The 8,815-nt window shown below is 43.8% G+C and overlaps 2 long non-coding RNA genes across 2 annotated transcripts in view; one reads left to right on the top strand and one right to left on the bottom strand.

Moving 5' to 3' along the window:
- Positions 1–1,161: 1,161 nt before the first annotated feature.
- Positions 1,162–8,522, bottom strand: LOC119145572. The gene is made up of 3 exons (XR_005103448.1): positions 8,326–8,522; positions 1,976–2,085; positions 1,162–1,841 (listed from the first exon to the last, which is right to left on the bottom strand). It is a non-coding gene; the product is annotated as an uncharacterized LOC119145572 (long non-coding RNA).
- The window catches only part of LOC119145573, a 36,539-nt gene continuing 35,103 nt past the window's right edge, over positions 7,380–8,815 (top strand). The window contains exons 1-2 of the long non-coding RNA XR_005103449.1: positions 7,380–7,411; positions 7,557–7,596. This is a non-coding gene — a long non-coding RNA (uncharacterized LOC119145573). The remainder of the gene's footprint in view (positions 7,412–7,556; positions 7,597–8,815) is intronic.

Raw genomic sequence — 8,815 nt, 5'->3', positions numbered from 1 at the left:
CCAGCAATGCCCACTCCCTCCAAGCCTTAGCCCTCAGTACACCTCTCCTTCATTGCCTGTTGCGTCCTGGGGCTCCAGAAAGTGCCCAGTTATAGAGCTGGGGTTGCAGTCGTGTCCATCTGACCCTGGAAACATTTACCACTGTCCTTTCTCCCTGAAAATATGCAAACAATAACCCATACTGCAATCCAATCTGCTTCTCTCATCAAGATAGCTGCACATCCCAGCTCTTATTAATCACACCGCCCGCAGCCATTCGCCTAGGTGGCTGCTGTGTACACAGAGGGTGAGCTCCCTCCTCCTCCTCCCCATACCACTCGCACTGATGTCACGCTGGGCTGCTCCTGCACGCAGTGAAGTGCCTGCCTTGATGCACGGAAGGACTCTCAGCACCTGATGAAAGCACCCAGGGATTTGCTGGCTTTGTATGGCCCCTGTGTACTGCTCAAGGCAGAGACCCAGGCAGGCTGCCAACCATTCTGTCATGATCGTGCTGTGTTGCCTGCTGAGGAAATTGAAATTCAGCAAGAAAGCAGAGGTACAAGGCTGCAAACACTGGAGGACACACACAACCTCACGAGGTGAAGCCCAGTGCATTGCAATGCAGATTGGGTGGGAGAATTTGCCCTGTATCTTGCTCTAGTTTTTCACCCCAAACTATAAACACTTCAGGTGAATATTTCATTCTTCTGCAGTGAATGTGTTACAGACCAGATGCTCCCAGCTATGCACCATGATGCCTTTGGTGGGACAGGTGGGCACCAGGGGGGTCTGTGCTTCACATTGCACAGGGTGATGTTTTCTCCCTTATATGTCTTGTTGACATAAAAATGCTTTGGGGATGTTGAGAAGAGAAAAAACTCTTTGCTTACATGACCCACAGTTACATTCTGTTTGCTGGGAAAACAATTTTTTCTTACTGGATGAAATCCATCTGCATGCCAAGGTGCAAGGGAGCATCTCACCATTTTGCTGAGCTGGCACCAAGAGGTGAATGACCTACTTAGTGAATATAAAAAAAAGGCTTTCTAAAATGCTGCTTATTGAGCTGTGGGACAGAATTTCTCTGAATTTAAGGTGAGCCTGTGGTACTGAAGATGTCAGGGACAATAATAGATAGATAGAAGTTCACAAAGTGAGAAAAAGCACAAGAGACAGTCATTTAATTTAATGTGTTTAATTTGTGGTGTGACAATGTATTTCATTACCCACAGACATAGTCCACATAGGTTAGAAATGCCCTGAGGACAAGATAAATCAGAACAGTGCTTGCTTAAATGTCATCTGTGGGGACATCCACAAAGTGAGGCAAATGGTAATTCCTGGGGAATGCAGCAAAAAGAAAAGTGTAAATTTCTCAAATACTGAGTGGTTTCTTAGTATCACTTCTCAACTGGTATCACTACTGTTAAGACAGCAAGGCACGAAGGTTAGTGGAGCAAACTTCAGTGGAAGACAACATTGAAATGCCTTGAGTCAGTGCTGAAAAGTTCATTTGTCCTTATTGATGTGCACTGCCAGGACTCTGCTGTGGTGTGCTCTACCATACCTCCTCCTACTTGAATGTGAAATAGTAGGTTTCAACAAGCAGCTTCTTTCTTCATGGGACATTGCTGCATTTCAGCTGCTTTATATCACTATGTACTCTGGAATTTCTGAAATGTTCTGGGGGACAGGTGATGACTGCTTGGAGCTGATTATGGATGGGCAGGAAGAGAGCCGCTCTTTATGTTCAGCTTAGCTTCTGGGACACTTCTGGGTATGGGGAAGTAGCAGGCTTGCCTTTTTCCTGAAGGGCCCTTACAAGCATCAAGCAGCAGGTCGCCTTCCCATGACACATCCTAAGACAGGTTACAACAGGGTTTGTTGGTTATGTCACACATGTGATGTGGTGTGGTAACACAGCGTGACAGCAAGATGAAATGCAAGACCCTGTGTCAAAGAGCTTGCTTTCAAAACGCACCCTGCTCCTTACCATCCCATGGTGCAAAAACCTTTTCACTCAGATGTCACATGCTCGCTTGTTGGTCTGCCCCACTGTTAGGATTGAAACTCTAAAGCTTGTTTGCCATGGCTGAGCAGGAGCTGAGGAGAGATCAAAAAGGCATATGGAGAAGACACTGTGGTTTTGCTATTCCCCTCCTCTCCTACACTTGTGTTACTTTAAGAAGAAAAGAAGTGCATTAGCAGCTCTGAATATGTTGCTGAGCATTTCTGAACACTCTGCTGGTCCCAATGTTGTTGCTCCAAATTCACTGAATTTTTACAGGAAACACAGGTCAAAGTCTAGTGCTTATGAAAAAAATGCTCCTAAGTCCCCCAGGGAGTATAGCACAAGTTATTTTCACCGTGCTGCTCGATGGCCCTCAGCTCTGTCCTGGAGGTATTTACCTGTGTGGGCAGGACTGTGGTGTTAATTATAATGCCCCAGGAAATAAGGTAATTGTATAATATGTTAAGGAATAGTACCCCTCAACCCAATAACCACTTTCCATTTCTTCTTGTTACCTTTTCCAGGCAGGATCCAGCACTTAACATTTGTGTCTAAAGTACAGAATATAATGATACCTTGAACTAATTGTCCTGCCTGACTACATGCATTTATATCCATGCATGTAATGGGTATAATAGTTTATTTACTTGTTTCTAATGACCTCATTTGCAGTCAGCTCCATTGCTTGCAAGGGTGATGTATGGAGACAACAATATCAATATTGCTTCTACATAAACATAGGCAGTGCTGAAAGTTTCTGAGCTGCTGTAAGTAGTACACCTATGGTCCTCATGATCTGGAAGGATGGAGATAGGCTTGAAGAAAGACTTAAATGTCTAATTGCTAACTTAGACCCTCAAAATATCTCTCTCATTTTTCATTTCTAGGCCCTGCCGTTTCTGCCAGGAATGTCTTCATTGCTTCATTACTTCTACATTTGCATCTCTGGATAACTTGATGGAGAAAGCAGGTCATGGTTTGATTCTTCGTTAATGATATTCACAAGGTAGGTGTACTTCTACCTGTCTTGCTGTGATGGTCCAATCTGACTCTGAAAACAGCATATGACACCAAATCCCCTCATTTCTGGAGAGGATGAGAGGCTTGGGGAGCACTTACAGCATGTGGGAGGCCAGGGCTCAGATCTGGTTTTGGCTGGTGATAGAGCACTGGGTTATGCATGCAAGTCCATGTCTGTTGGGACTTTGTGAATCATTATGAATGCCTCTGGATGGTGGGCTTCTGTTTTACATTAAAAAATATTATTTGGAGCAGGGACTGGAACGTGACTTTCCCAGATGTTGGTATTGGGCTCTTAGTATACCAGCCACTTAATTACAGTCATGATGAATTCACAGAACGACTTCAGCATTGGAGTCTCACCCGTAGAGAAGAGCAAGCCCAGACATTAAACAAACTAATCTACTACAAATTAGGAGGTACATCAAGCTAGCACGCAATAGGTTTTCACCAACAAAGCTCTGGCAGTCCCTAACATCTCTGCTTCTAGGCATGTCTGCTTTGTTTCTGCTTCAATTTTGCTTTGAGTAGAGGAGGGCCTACACCCCTACATGATCCACAGTCTCTCCTGCTTGTATTTGTCACCTAGGGCCTGAGCCAAAAGGCATCCCAGAGCACACATATCAGAACTTCCACCTAAAAGCTGCGTTCAGATATTCCTGTGGTTAAGATACTCAGACAGAATGTGGGACACATGGCCTCCATCCCTTTCTCTACCGAGGAGGTCTGAACCCACATCTCCCAGGTGGCTGTCCCAGTCAGCAGGTTATAAGATGTCTCAGGGTTGGACATTCTCCATCCTGTTGACGTGTATGGTCCCTGAAGAATGGGGTATGTGTCTCTCGTGCCAGGGAGAGAGCCCCACTCCACAAGCAGTGGCCAGGGCACTGCCTGGAAGAAGGCTGAGGTTCCTGTGCCACTGTATTGTATGAGATCTCCCTGTTCGGGGAGGATGTGGACAAATTGCCTGGGCTGGATGTGAGTGTGGAGTAGGGCCTGACACATGGTGGCAGTGCAAAGCTGGCTCTGTGGCAGAGGGAGTCCCAGGCTGGGTGGGCTGCAAGGCTGGCGGTGGTGGGCTCCATGGACAGCTGCCCCTCTGGAGAAGACCTTGGCACACAGCTGCCTCAGGGCTGGAGATCATCTAGGAAGGATGGACTCTCAGGGAAGCCAAAGTAAGAGTGCAGGTGCCCTGGCGATGGCCAGGCTTCCTCAAGCCAACCTTTTAATAAGAGGGACTGGAATAAGAGGGTGGACCAAATTCCTGATGCACAGATTAGACTTGCTGATTTTCTTCTTTGTAAGCATACAGAGGACTTTCAGGTGTCTTGCTCCTGTTTTCCCATCAAACAGAAAAGTATGTGTGACTCCACATGCCTAAAGGCCTCTTGAGAGATCTCAAAGGTGACTAAGGAGGTTAATTTTACTTTCCTAGAGCCAGTTGTGGGTGGGAGGTCACACTGTAGTTTTACTTAATTAGCCACGAGGACCTCCAAGCTAACTGAGAAAAGTCATCAGAAGTCCTAAAGAGAGAATTCATCTGGGAAATGCACTGTGAAAGCACTTGTGTGATGTGGGCAATAAATGACCTTTTTGAGAGCAGGTGACATTGGTCTTTCTGCTACAGGGTCTGGCCTTTTCATGCTAAGGATACTTGGGAGCCACAGTCACCAGAGAGAAGCTGGGACATTTCACTGCTGTGACTTTCTGGGAAGATGCAGTCAGAACTGTCTAGGTGGGCAGTTAAGCTCTCTGTTTTCTGACAAAAGAGATAAGTAGGATGCTATATTTGCTGAAGAAGCAATTTCAGAATGTGTTGATTATAATGTGGGGTAGAGTGGTAGGGTAGTCCAAATCTTCGGTCAGGTTTGGTTACGGATGTCAAAAGCTTGTACAGAAGAAGGCTTATTTGGGAATATCTTAAACTTGGTGGGATGGAGGAATAAGGACTGGTGGTTTTTTTACACAAGACAGGGCTGAAAATAATAAAAATTAAATCTATGTAAAACTTTCTTGTTTGCCTTTTGAGTGGAAAAAGCTTATACTCCAGTATAACCACCAGGTTCTTTAACCACCAGGGAATCTGAGAAAATAACGAATTAGCAGCATGACAGAAGGTGGGTTGCTTTTTTAAAATGGGCTCAGTTTCTGCCTGACATGTAGGAAAATCCAAACCGAAATAGAAAGCTTCTGTGCTAGTGTGCCTGAGATTAGATGTTATGATATCAGTTCTGTAAGATGCGGAAATATGAAGGGAAATATAGATCTAAACCAGAGTATATTAATCCCAGTGATGTCTGTAGTGGGAGAATCCATCATACTCTGACCTTTTCAAATCCTCTGAGACAATGGTCTCCCAGGAAACTTCCCCAAAATGCTCCCACCAGCACATTTCACAGTGGCCACTGACCAGCTACCAGGTATGTCCTTGGGAAAGTAGGGTTTTACGCTAGATTAAATCTGGCAGACTAAAGCTCCAGTCCTCTAAATTGCCTAATCCTCTCCATTTTACAATCTGAACAGGAAAAACAGAAATCTATGAAAACCAAGAGAAAAGCATCAACTGTATATTTTAAACCATAGCAGTATCTGGTTATCAGTTTTACAGTGGCTTGGATTTGACCTCCATGCAGAGAATTAGCTTCAACAGGCACCATTTGCATGGGTTTATTTTAGTCTGTATAATTTTATTATTCCTCCAACTATTGCAATCAAGGACATTAGCATAGAGGGAACACTTTGAAGAGGTTATTACTGAACATTCATAGTTTGCTTAAATCCTTAAAGCTACATGATCTTTCTCATGTAGCCATAGAGAGAACACTTTCATGAGTTTGGAGGCTTTTTCTTCTGGCTGTTTTTCATTTCCAAGGAAACAAATAAGAATTACTTTGAAGAGCTGATTAGCCTATGAGCTAATTTATGGATTTTTCATAGTCTAGTTCTTTTGAGCCTCTTTGCATGGAACTGATTTTTGTTTGGAGTAAGACTGTAGATTTTAGTCAATACAGACAGGACTTTTAAAGTAGCTTAGCACTGGCTGCAGTGTTCTCCTCAAGTTTAATGGGAAATTTGCTGCTAATTTTAATGAAAACAACAGCAAGAGATCTTGACAATCTGATTTTTCCTGCTTGCTGAACCCTGTGTGCTCACATAGGAGATTTATTTAAAGATCTTTTTATGTAAGAACAGACCTTGTTTCAGCAACAGTAAGTTGGTACTAGGAGATCTGATGACAAAATCTAGGCAAGGATATTCAGGGAAAATGCTTTGCACCGAGCAGAGGGGAGAGGGAAGGGCGGTGGTGAGGCAATGCAGAAGTGCCCAAGGGCTCTTGTATGCGATGTGTCACAGCCTCTGCTCATGGTGCATTTCACAGGATTCTCAAATTTGCCACTCTGAGATATATTTGACTACACAGCATCTTTGAAAGACAGCTTGGACCAGACTTCCTATAAAATGCATTTGGAGAAAGCTTACTGGTGTTGTCTAGTGAATGTTGTACATACAGTGGTGCAGCATTACTCTGGCACATGGGGGCTTTAAATGCAAGGCCATCCCATTCCTCTTGACCCAAAAATCTCAGAAATCTGAATCCAAGAACTATAACTGTATGATTAGGTGGCTTTCTTTAATTCTTTTGTCATCGTTGTTGCTGTTTCTTTTTTTGTTTTAATGAGAAAAGGCTAGCTTTGGAGCTTCACTCCAGGAACAACTCCTGACTAACAATCCTGGGAGCACGCAGGTGTGCCTTTCTGACATGAAATCAGGCATAAATGTCTCATTTTAAACATCTCACATTCAGTTCATTTCTGCTGAACATAGAGTTTCACCCATTAAAATCTCACCTGGGTCCCTGGCTCACTGCCTTGCCTTTGAGAACTTATTGCCTCCATGTTCAGCGTGTGAACATGGGGCTGTCCAAAAATAATTTTTCCCACCCAAATAATTACAAGAATCTGAACCTTAGAGGATATTTTAGACTTCCCCTTCCCTCCCTTTCCCCCCTGTTCCTTTCTTGTGGATACTAGCAAAGAAAACCATCAAGGACCCATTAGAGCAGAAAATCTGCACTGTTCTTTGTTCTTGATGTCTTGAGCCTTGTCATTTTAGTTTGATTGCTGTATGTAGAATATAGTAATCTAGAAAACTGTGTGTATAGCTCAGAGGCTGTGAGAAAAACAGTGACTGACCCACTGAAGGGCCATAAATGTGACTGCCACTGACACACTGGAAGGCCTTAAATAATTTGGTCCCCACTTTCTCATCTGAAAAATAGGGAAACTAATTATTTACTGACCTTGCAGGTCTGATGCAAGATGACCCTCTCCACTGTGCTCTATTCAGATAAAGCACTGTGGTCTGGCTGGCAGCTTGCTGCCTCATTGCAGCCCCAGGGTACTTTTACCCTCTTTTTCTCCTCTTGCATGTGGACAATTCTTTAAGGCTCTGACACAGGAGCTGCTGCTACTCTTTATTCCGGTGGCAGCATTTTGCCCTGCTGGCAATGATATTAGCTTTTTCATTTCGTTTATATTAACAGGCCCGGGAGAGGGAGTTTGTGTTCGCTTGCCTGACTAAAGGTAAGACAAAGGATCTGAAGTCTGTAAATGCTGAGGACCTCAAAAAATAAGAGAAAAGGGGAGAATAAATGCATGATTTTTAAGATGACAAAATGTGGTGCAAAGGAAACATCCTCCATGGTTTTTGATTCCCTTAATTATCCTGGTACATTGGAACCACAAACTATAATACAGAGAGTGAAGCAAAGTCAGCCAAACAGATAAATTGATGTTATGAATCCAGGACAGGATATGTCTGATTTTCCTTTGTAACTTAACTGATAGGGTTTTTTCTATTTATGGCTGAGCCGTTCCGTGATCTTACAGGAAATTGCTTCCTGTACATGCCATTCTTAATAGATTTTTAAATTCATGGCTGCTCTAGGAAAGTGGATTATAATACAACAGATTATGCATTTTTCCCCAGCTTTTAAGGAGCAGCCTTAATGATGGTTATTGTTGATGAGGGCATTACAGAGCATTCGTGTAGCAACCACCTTGAATAGCTTAGTGTTGAAAGCTTTAATTTTCCATTTAATAATAGTGAAACTAGTTAATACTAATTTTATACAATCACTTCCTAAGCTTCTTAGAAAGCATGCAGTCATGGATTTAGTCTGTGCCATGGGGGAATGCCATACATCATGAGGCTCAGAAAAACCCAGAGTTATTAGAGCTATGTGTAATATTTTACATCCCGCCTCAGATCCACTTTGTGAGGCCTCTGATTCATGGGCAATGATGACTTACCCGGAGATGGCTGCAATGATTCCTGCCGCCGGCTGTCTGCCCCACCTCTCTCTCGGAAGTTTTCATTTGCACTGTGAAGGTGGCTCAGCTGTTTGGGAGGCAGCTGTTGAGCCAGCATGGTTTGCAGACCAGTAATATTAACAGAAAAACTGGCACTGGCTTTGGCTCTCCTTAATACACCAAGATGTAATTTGCAGTAGTTCAATTACGTCCACACCAGCAGCTGAGCTGTCTCGAAGCAAGGGCAGGGCTTGGAGGCGAAGATGGGAACCCCTACAGCCATCTTCTGCCATCCCTATTCATCAGCCAGATACCCAGATCTGGGTTGGGGTTTGTAAACATGCATGGCGGTTCCTACATACATTTAAGCAAATCTTTTCTCACACAAACTTTCTACCTCACCTCACGAGACCCTGCAAGGGTCTATGGTGTCTTTGAATCCCATGGGGATTTCCATGGGGAGGAGGCAGTTCTGCCTCTGGGACAAGGA

Source organism: Falco rusticolus, chromosome 3 (assembly GCF_015220075.1).
Source record: "Falco rusticolus isolate bFalRus1 chromosome 3, bFalRus1.pri, whole genome shotgun sequence".
NCBI classification, from domain to species: Eukaryota; Metazoa; Chordata; class Aves; order Falconiformes; family Falconidae; genus Falco; species Falco rusticolus.
This window is presented reverse-complemented; position numbering and strand designations above follow the sequence as displayed.